Below are 10,938 nucleotides of genomic sequence, written 5' to 3' on the forward strand. Positions count from 1 at the left end.
CTCATCCACAGAGTTCCCTGATTCCTGAGAGGAGGGATTTGATGAAGACATGCCATTTAGGACTGAGTATTAGAAAGTCTCTCACTCTCTGTACTTTTTCTGCTGTGGGTCTCTGTATTTGTTCCCATTTATTTAAGGAGAAAGCGTCTCTGATGATGGCTGAACAAGACACTTATCTATGAATGTAACAGAATGTCATTAGGAGTAATTTTTGGTTATATTCATTTAGCAGGATTGTAGTATTTGTTTTTCCCCTAGGTTCCTGGCCTATCTAGTCTCAGGAATTTGGCCATTGAAGCAATGTTGGGGATGGGTTCGATCTCATGGAGCAGGTCTTAAACCAGTTAGATATTGGTTGGTTACTCTCATAAGCTCAGTGCTGCGATTGCACTAATGTGTGTTGCAGGCAGGGCACCATTGTAATCAAGGGATGTTTAGTTGGGTTGGTGTTTTACTTTTGTCCTTTGGTAGCATGCAGACTACATTTTAGTGCCGTGAATCACTAAGGGTAAAAGAGTTTTCCTATGTTGAATGAGTTGTATAGGCATTTTCTCCAGCAATTGGGCCTTACTGCCACTTTGTGGAGATTAACCCAGAGCCCTGTCCACAGCCTGAGTTGTTTGTGGATTCCTAAAAAGCCCCTTTCCCAAACAACTTGATTAGATGAAACCCATTCCCAGTTCTAGAAACTTCATTTGGTGAACAAAACTAGCTAGTTTAAGCTCCATCTTCCCTGTTATTTGGCGATTTCATCTAATTACCTTTATACATGTGCATATTTTAGGAAGCTTCTACTTGTAGTTTCTGTATTACCCCTCAAATGGTGCTTAGCTTTAATAACCACTCCCCATATTCCCTCCCACTTGCCCTTCTTCCTTCCCTTTACCCATTGAAACTCCCATTCCAGTCCTCCACCCCCTTGTTCATCCATAACTGTCTATTCTATAAACATATCACAATGGGTAAATATTAACTCACAGAGACTGGCAGCAAACACAGGACCCACAAGGGTCTGTGCCAGATGGGGTCCCAGTGCTCAGAGAAGTGGACACACACTCCCATCTGTAAACCAGCATCTATCTACAATTGATAACCACTAGCAAATGAAAAATTAGTTTTCTCTAATGGATTCTCCCTAGGGATACAAACCACCCTTAAGGTCAGGCTCCATGCCCAGCAGTAGATGGTCAACGGAAAAAAACTCAGTGGCATTATCTAAGGTTCTTTGTCTCAATGTTTTGTCAGGGCTTTTTCTTCCTGCCTTCCTTCCTTCCTCCCTCCCTTCTTTTCTTCCTCCCTCCCTCCCTCCCTCCCTCCCTCCCTCCCTTTTTTCCTTCCTTTTCTCTTTACAAGCTCTTTGCCTATGTATTATTGTTTCTGGTTTTGTGTTTTTATGTCATTCCTGTCTGTGCAAATTTATGTCTCTGCATCTACATGTGTTTCTCCTGAGTTTCCTTTGGCTCTTTTTCTTCTGTTAGTTTTGTCCTGTTTCAATTTGTTTGGTTTTGTCTTACCTTATTTGATTTTTATTATTAATCTTTAGATGCCTGCTCGTTTTTGAAGTAGAGAGAAAGTATGTGGATCCAATTGGGAGGGAAGGTCCGTCAGATCTTAGAGGAGTAGGAAGAGGAGGAACTGTAATAACAAAGCATTACTGAAAAAGAATTTCTTTTCTACTTATATAACTTCAAGTGTTAGTGTTAGAAGATTTCTAAATGCATACCAAAATAGATATATATTGTTTTGTAGAAATATACTTAGTTTTGCAATATTTAGGAATATTAAATATACATTGTTATTTTTAAAAGTTTATATAAAGCTAATATTTTTTATTTTAATACTATTGTAGAGAAATTTATTTTTCCATTTCCTTTTTATATTTTCAACAAGATCTTTTCCTCCATTTTCTTAGTAATAAATATGGGGTGTTTACTTCCACTAGAACACTAGGAACTGGTATTAAAGCTCTCCTTCTGGTGGTCCATTACTTTACCATTCCTTAATTCCACTGAAAATATTAATAGGAGCACACAGTACATAGTAGAAAAAGCAAAGCAGATAGAGTTCATTCTGTTTAAAGGAGACAACCTCAAATGATGAGAGAAATGACATTTATTTTTATTCTTCCTTGACAATATGGCAGAAACACATGGCAAATTAGCATTTGGGGATTGATTGTAGCTTTTATTTCTTAGTTTTTTTTTTCTTTTTCCTGTTTGCCCATTTATGGAATAATAAGTAAGCATTGACAATTGTCCATTAAATTTTGTTATTATTTGCAATAACATAGTCATCAAAATGAAGTTTTCTGAGTACATTTCTGTTTTATTTTTCAAATTGTATCTTTACATAATCATTAAAATTGTGTTTTTATTTGTGTAATCACTTTGTTTTATAATTTTATATCTATGATAAGACATATGTCATCTGACTCTAATTAATAGTTTCAGTTTTTATAATTAATTATGCTAATCTCTCTGGACTTTATGTCATAATATGACATGGAGATTGGAGAATACTTTAATTGTTTTGTAATTAGTTAACCTATTATCACAACCCCTCTGATATTTTATGTGATCATTATCATTTGTTTCTCTTCTTGACTGTGCCATTAGTTTTTGCCAATTTGGTCATGTCACTTTGTCATATCTCATTTTTCAAGGTTAAAGATGACTATTAAATCAAGGGCATGGATTTGTCCCAATCCTGTCCAACTTATGACCTTCAGTACAATGTTCTGGATAAGTTCTAGAAAAAAAATTATGTTCTACAAGATAAAAGAAAAATATAGGATGAATTGAGTGAATGATGTCTTAAGTCTCCTGTAATATTGGTCTAATGAACATGTAACAATTGATTATATTGTGGATAAGAGCAAGAAATGGATTCAGAATTTGACATTGATGAGAACACAAAGGCTCATTATATATTCTAGGCTACCACACACTCTCAAATGCCCTGTGAACCTAAAGAAAGACTAGTTACTATTTAGTGTGTTCATTTATAGGTACCTCCTTTTATCAGAAATTTTTAGATTATAATTTAATTACAATGTTTCTTTCTTTCCTTCCTCCAAACCTCACATAGATCCCTCCCCACTCTCCTTTAAATGTATGGCCTCTTTTTTTCCTGTGATTGTTATTGCAAGCCTATACCTATATGTACATGCATATATATTCTTAAATATAACCTATTCTGTCCATAAAATCTATTCGTATGTATATTTTCAGAGTTGACTATTTACCAGTACACAACGAATCGATGTCTTGTTAGAATTTAGAATTTTGATCAAAGGGAGGAGATACAAAGATACAATTGACAAAGAGTTGACTACTGTTATAATAGTCTTTAATGTTTATTGGTAATTTATATTTTACACCTACATTAGACCAAATTAGATTTTATATTTTGTATTTTGCAATTTTGTATTTTGAAACAAAGTGCCTCCCAGAGACAGTTGCTTACTCTTCTGCATAAGCTGGGCTATGGGTTATTGGTTCCCAGGATATATATCTTTGACAGAGATGGCTCTTTATCCTTGATAAAGCTATTCTTAGGAAACAAATTAGCAAAGTGCAAATCTATTCTTCAAAATACAATACCTATGCTTGCTGGATCATGGCCTTCAGGACCTTGTAGCTGCTGCAGCTGGCTGTGCTTTGCCATGCCCTGTAGCTGGAAGTTCCTCAAGTCTTGTCTGGCCCTGCAGTTGGACGAATCTCTCCACTCATGTCCTACACCTGCTTGTTCCCAAGTAAACACACAGAGGCTTATATTATTTACAAACTGTATGGCCTATGGCTAAAACTTCTAGCTAGCTAGCTCTTGAATCTGAAATTAACCCATTCCTATTAATATATTTGTTGCCATGTAGCCATGGTGTTAACTGTCCGCTGGCATCGTGTTGCTCCTTTGGAAGCAGGCTAGAGTCTCCTCCATCTCTGCCTTTCTTCTTCCTGTCTTTCTCTTGGGTTTCTTGCCTGGCTATAACCTGACTCACCATAGGCCAGAGCAGTTTCTTTATTAGCCAATCAGAAAGACATCCCACAGCAACACCCGTGCCATGATGGACAGCTCTGTAGTTATTTTGTTGTTGTTGTTGTTGTTGTTGTTGCTGCTCTAACAGCTGTTTCCTCACCAGCAGCAACCCATGCAACAGCACCTTGACTTCCAGTACAACTCCACGAGGCATATAGCAACCTGGTCTTGGGGCAGACAGTACCCCATCAGCTAGCCAGTCCTACGGCAGTGGATGCTGTAGCTGCAACAGGTGAAGCAGTGGATTGGACCCCAGACCAGCAAATCCACATAAGCCCTCAATAGCACATGCTTGAAGGACAGCCACATACTTTGCATCTGATCTACCAGCAGATTGCTATATCCTTTAGTAACCAGATATAGGACCTAGACCACTGTCCAGTCTCTAAGGCCACAATTCAAGCCTCCACATTTCAGTTCATCAATGTGGATATAGTTTCAGCCTTCCTCACCACAGACTGGTTCCCCCAACCCAGAACCTACAGTCACCATGACCAGGCCCATGAATCAGAGATACTTGAGAGTCCCTGAACAGAGTGCAATCCACACCCCTCCCAATGAATACCACCCACCCGCCCCCAAACAGGAGCATGCTATCCAGAGAACTGTCCCTATTTGGTGACACCTTGGGAGACACACTAGAAAAAGGTTCATGGATGGTTTGTAACATTTTGAGAACAATGGGTGTTTGTTGTTTTTCTCTTCACATTCTTAAACAGTTTATACTGAAAACCCAGACATCTACACTCATTTTATTAAGCACAGACAGGACTATGATGTCCAAGCATGCATGGGCCATTTGAGGTTTAAAGAAACAATACAGATATTATTTTCGATGTTGTTGTTAAAAGCCAGTTGATTTAAATACCCTTCCCATCCCTCCCCCCCCGCCCCTTTCCATCATGTTTTATTTTAGGAGCAAGGGAATTGTGGGAATTCTTTTTGTCATCATTGTTGGTACCTCCAGCCTATTAAAATGGGAAAAAATTCATTATATTCACTTTTTGTTTGTTTTTAGAGACAGAGTTTTTCTGTGTATCTTTGGAGCCTGTCCTGGAACTCACTCTGTAGAACTGGCTCACAGAGATCTGCCTGCCTCTGCCTCCTGAGTGCTGGGATTAAAGACCTGTGCCACCACTGCCCGGCCTTATTTGTATTTTCAATACTTAAGCATTTATGTGTAAAAGTGAGAAGAAAAGTAATACTTAGAAACTGGTTTTAGAAATAATACTTCTTATAATATATCCCAAAAACAAGCCAATGTCATAGGAAATTTTCTGTTCGTTTGTTTGTTTTTGTTTTGTCTTTTCTACAGCGAACTCTGTGGACTTCTCCAAATATTAATCATAGATCATAGGAATTGACTCTGGCACACACAGATGAACACACCCACAATATGCATTTATACAGTCAGACTAAAGCCAACTTCTTGTCTTGCAGATGTAGGAATTGCTGCTTTGTTTCTCTAATAAAACTGATTTTAGACAAAAATAGAAATGATTACATTCTTAGACAATGCTAATGTTAAAAATTACTTAATAATGTATCTATTTAACTTAACATTTAATGACAGAGCATCTTTAATTATATCTGCAGCAAAATATATCTGAATTATATGATTTCACCCAACAGAAATTATTAAATCTCCTAATATACTTTTGAAATTCCCCTTTGTTTTAGTGGGTCTTTCTTAGTTTTTATTCTCACGATGATCAACTAGCTCACCATTTTCTGAAAGAACATACTTCTAAAAAAGCACTTCAGAGATGCATATATCTAAAAATGGCCTCTCTCAGAGATTTGTTAAGCCTTTTTTACTCCCAATTAACCCCCACCCAGGCATTGTGCAGATTCAGTTTCTCAATCATCTCTATAAAGTCCACAGATTTCTTCTTTTCTTTAAACATGCCAGAGAGCAACAGCACCTGCTGTGACTAGAGAAAAGCAAAATGTGAACACAATGTTAGCTATGGCCTTTATCCCCCCTCAGAGTCATTAGGCAGTAGGAGCCTTGAGAATACAGATGAAATAACAATATTCAAAATGGTAGTAAAGTCTCTTTTCAATTAGAAAAAGAAAGTATATTGCAGTTTATCACTTGATACTTTCATTTAATTTGCAAGAAGTCTAAGAAAATGGCTGAAAAACACACTTAGTGTTTATTTGACCCCTATGTACAATGAACAACTATCTACCAAGATAAGCAATTAAAACAAGCTAGTAAAGACTGGATTTCAGGGGAAATACCACCCCTCCCAGTAGACATTTACTTAATTCTAAAAGTACTTGAGAAAATTAATCATGTGCTTTTTGTCTATACAGAGGACAATCCTATAAGTCAGGTTTGCTCTTAAAATCCTAGTATTTAATAATACTTGCCTTTCAGCATTTGTTAATTTAAAAACCCAACTTTTTAAATTCCAGTTATAATGGAATATTTGTGGGAACATAATAAAAATTTGAGTTTTTCATATGTGAGTATTTGGTTTTATTAAAGTACATGGTCTGGATAAACAAATAGTCATGAGAAGGTCATGGTTGATTAAATACACAATATCGTCATCATTCAGACCTACTGAAGCAAGTTGTACCACCTAGGAATATGTTGAAGATAATCCCAAATGCTCATAATTTTTAAAATAATAAAATTCTTTCAGAAATATAGTAAGTGTAAATTAGTAGATAGGTTATTGTAGGGGAATTGAGATCAGTTATTTGGGGTACTCAACTGTTGATTTAGAGGACAGCCACCTGACTTTCCTTAGGTCCAGCCTAATTTCTTTGTTGTTATTTGTTGTTCAGAAAACAGATTGAGGCAAGTTTGAGGTGAGAAGTGTGAATGTAAACATTTCTTTCCTGAAATGGTGAAGCACATAGTCTGGTTTGAAGTGTTAGGGTAGCAGAAAAGCTCATTCTGATCAAGAGAATGAACGCTCTGGCCTGAGTGAAGACCTAACATTTCAGCTGGCCAGCAAAGAACGGCTTTTGCTAAGGAACAGCCATCAGAAAGATGGGACCAGCCCTAGGAAGGCAGGCTCATCTTTAGCCATACTACAGGGCAAAGTTAAAGGATAATTATTCCTTTAACCTGACAGGTATGTTTCCTTACCAGAATTCCCACTGGCCAGCACAATCCTTCTTAAACAAGTAAGTCAGCATAGTTCTGCCCCCCTTTCTGCTTTTGTCTCTCCCCACCCGTTTCTCTCTTTTGGATGCAGTTCAGAACCTAAGTATATCTTTTATCATTCTTGTGCTTCACAGAGCTCAAAGTTACAATTTGTCTGTCGTGGGTTTTTTTTTGTTTTTTGTTTTTGTTTTTTTTGTTTTGTTTTGTTTTTTTAAATCCTGGTCAAATTGTCTTTGAGCTTCCATTTGAGTCTGTACTTAAAAAGTGTTTTATTATATGAGACTGTGATCCCAACGAAGGTCCCAAATTCTTCTGTATCAAAAGTATTTCATAGAGTCTGTTCCTCTAGAATAGTAGGAGTAATTCTATTTCTAATTCTATTGTAATGTCTATTTTTTTTTAAATTAATGAAATCATGTGTTTTTAGCTTTTCTTCCTCTGTTTCTTTGTCTTGCAGGGGAAAAGCTGAAAACATGTGGAATTGTTGGGAAGCTATACAGATATTAGTGATCTTAGTAGTTATTGAGAATGAAATTCTTCCTCATAAGCAGTGTTAGGCATCACCTCTTTTTCCCACACAAACACTAGAAAGAGGTATATGAGGTTTTTTCTCCTTTTGATTTAAAATACTATAACAGCTACCATGATATTAGGATTATGTTCAGCAGACTACAAGAAACAAGTTTCATGAAACTGAAAGTTACATGAAATGACATGTCAAGTGAAATGACAATGTGTTTATTAGAAATAAAACAAAAATGAAACTCCCAAAGTAGTTGACTCAGAAAGGACCAGTTCCCACGTAGTAACAACTTCATGCCTTTAAGTATTTGCAGACTATTACCAAGGAAAAGGGTAAGGGATGACTTATCTTCTCCCAGGTTACCCAAGATCACTGATTTTTTTCCAACATCCAGGTTATGTCAGAAATTTGAATAATTCCCTAAAGCTCATCCATCAGAGGGGTTTGATGCGTAGAACATCTGTAACTGACATTAAGAGCCTGTCCAGAAAATTGAGGGTCTCCAGATGTATAGGTACTCATTGGTGCCAGTTCCTCACTACCTGTTCCCTCTAAGCCCTGCCTTAATACTGGATGAAATGGTAGAGATAGCTAGCAGGGTTTTGTTGAGGCCCATAAAGAGAAACCTACTTCCTTCCGGTCAAAGTATAGATTCCGAGTTCTCCCCTGACCTTGGATACAGAGAGGCTAATTTAAACTGCCCAAAACTTTACCAAGAACTCATAAAGGCAGCCCCAGTTCTCTGGTCCCAAAATGACTCTAATCTATTATAAATGTTTAGTTCTCATATTTCAAAGTCTTCTTATAACGGTATATAATGTGTTCATTGTAGGAGATGGTTCACGCAGTCCTTTGTCTATTTTTAATAGGCCACCAAATCCTGATTTTATAAGCATGGGGTTGACACAGGCCTGCACCAGGTCCTCTGTGTCTATATTATAGCTCTCAGTTTAGCAGTTTTATGGGACTCCAGAGTGTGTGAACGAGTGGGCCTCTGACTCTTCTGCTTTCCTTTGGAGCTCTTTTCCATCTGTTGGTTTGCCTTGTCCAACTTTAATGTGAGGCTTTTCGATTTATTTTATTTTTTGTCATGTTCGGCTGTCATCTCTTGGAAACCTGTTCTTTTCAAAAAGACAAAAGAGGATGGGATCCTTATGGGAGGAGAGGTAGGGAGGAACTGGAAAAAGAAGAGGGAGGGGAACTGTAATCAGGATATATTGGATGAAGAAGAATCTACTTTTAATAAAATGTATGAGGAGAAATCTCAGGTATTCACTGCATGGGAAAGAGGAGTCTAGTGCCCAGGAGGCTTCCATTTGTGTTCAAGGAAAGCTTTGGTAACTGTGAGTTTAAGGTTAGACTCACTATATAAAATCCTGTCTCAGAAAACCAAATAAATGAATGAAGAAGTAAATCTATAGAATTTAAAATGCTGCACAACATAAATTATATTTTTAGTTTCAAAGGCTCTCTTCCAGCAAAAAAAATATATATTTTTAAAAGTAAAGAAATCAAACTGTAATTACCAAATATAAAAAAAGAAAAACATAAGAATTTGAAAAGATGGCAGCAACTGTCAGCAACAGCCTTGGAGGTCCTCAAAGTCCAAGAGATTCAAAGAGGCTCTGAGGGTTGATGTGGCAGTGGAAAAGAAGTCTGCAGGGTCCACAATAGCTCCAGAACAACGCATGCGGAGGGGGGGAAGTAAGGTTTTGTGGCAAGATGCTTGTAAAAAGTGGACTCCCCAAATCAGAAAGCAAAATGGTGTTATAGAATTAAGAGCCAGGAGAGAATGATAAAATTACACCCTTTGCAGCCACATCTCACTCAGCAGGCTGCAAGCACAAGAGTCTAGTGTGGCTTGCTCACAGGGTGGCAGACATTGAGGACAGGGAGGTATGTGGCTGCCAAGAGCTTACACTGAGCCGGCCCCAGGAAGCGCTGCCTAGCTGCAACATCACCCTGACTCTGGGCAATAGCAGGATATCTGAAATGAGTTTCTGCAATGGTCCAGTATTTATGATGCTTCAGAAGCTAGAAACCTTGAACCAGACCAAGGACTCCTTCCAATAGTATTTTACTAATGCAAAACTGTCTGGGGAAAAATAAACGACAAAACCAAAAGTAAACAAACAAAACCAATATATATGCATACACATACATACACATGTGGGTATGTGTATATATATTTATATACATACACAATGTGACACAGTGCAATACCTGTACGATGAACAAGTTTACAATGGAGAGGTGGGAAAGATAGAGAAATGGAGCAACGGATGAGGGAGCTGTGGAGAGGCAGAACTGAGTCCGTGGTGATGTCCTGGTCCCTGCTGCTGCTGAGGGTCATATCTAGACCTGTGGTTCTACTGCAAACAAAGCCTGTGTTGATCTCCATGGCTGTGTTGTCACGAAGTCGATTTGGATGTCCATGGTCTGTGTTTCAGCCTGAAGCTATGTTGATGTCTGAGGGTTGTGCTGCAGCTGGGTTCCATATTGATGTGAGTGGCCTATGCAGTCACCTGGGGCCATGGTGATGTCAGGTTTTGTGTTACTGTTACAGGCAGTATCTTTGTCAATGATTCTGCTCCTGTCAGGTTCTGTGTTGAGATCTGTGGTCCATGTTACCACCAAAAGCTGTGTGGATTTTCATAGTCTGTGCTGCAGCCTGAGCCCATGTTGATGTCCATGGGCTCTGCTGCCACCAAGGACCATGGTGTTGTGAGTGGCCTGCACTGCTCCCTGAGACAATGTGGATATCCTTGACTTGTGCTGCCAATAAAGGTATCCTTGACCCATGCAGAGGCCAGAGTTGATGTCTGTGGTCTGTACAGTTACAGAAGACCAGGCTGAGGTCAATGTCATGAACTGAAGATGGAGTCCATGTTGATGTCTGTGGTCCACACTATGCCAGCAACCTGTAAGTTCATGATTCATGCTTCCATTGACTGTAAAAGGCAAGGAAGCTCCTTTTGCCATGGTATTGATGACTAGAGACTCACATTTGAGTGAGTGGGACATAGAAGGCTTCTGTGACATCTCCTAACCCCAATCCCCAAAAGTAACAACCTAGACAGAAAGCCATAGATGAGAACTCTTAAAAACTATGATAAAGATGCTGAAGTGTAGCTCTTCACAACTGATAGCTTCTGGAGGGATGTGGGTACGGAAGGACCCAGTATTCCTTAAGGGACTGGCCACCAGGAATTTGACCATTCTCTAGTGAATATATGGACAACACAAATTG

Source organism: Peromyscus eremicus, chromosome 12 (genome assembly GCF_949786415.1).
Source record: "Peromyscus eremicus chromosome 12, PerEre_H2_v1, whole genome shotgun sequence".
Taxonomy (NCBI): domain Eukaryota; kingdom Metazoa; phylum Chordata; class Mammalia; order Rodentia; family Cricetidae; genus Peromyscus; species Peromyscus eremicus.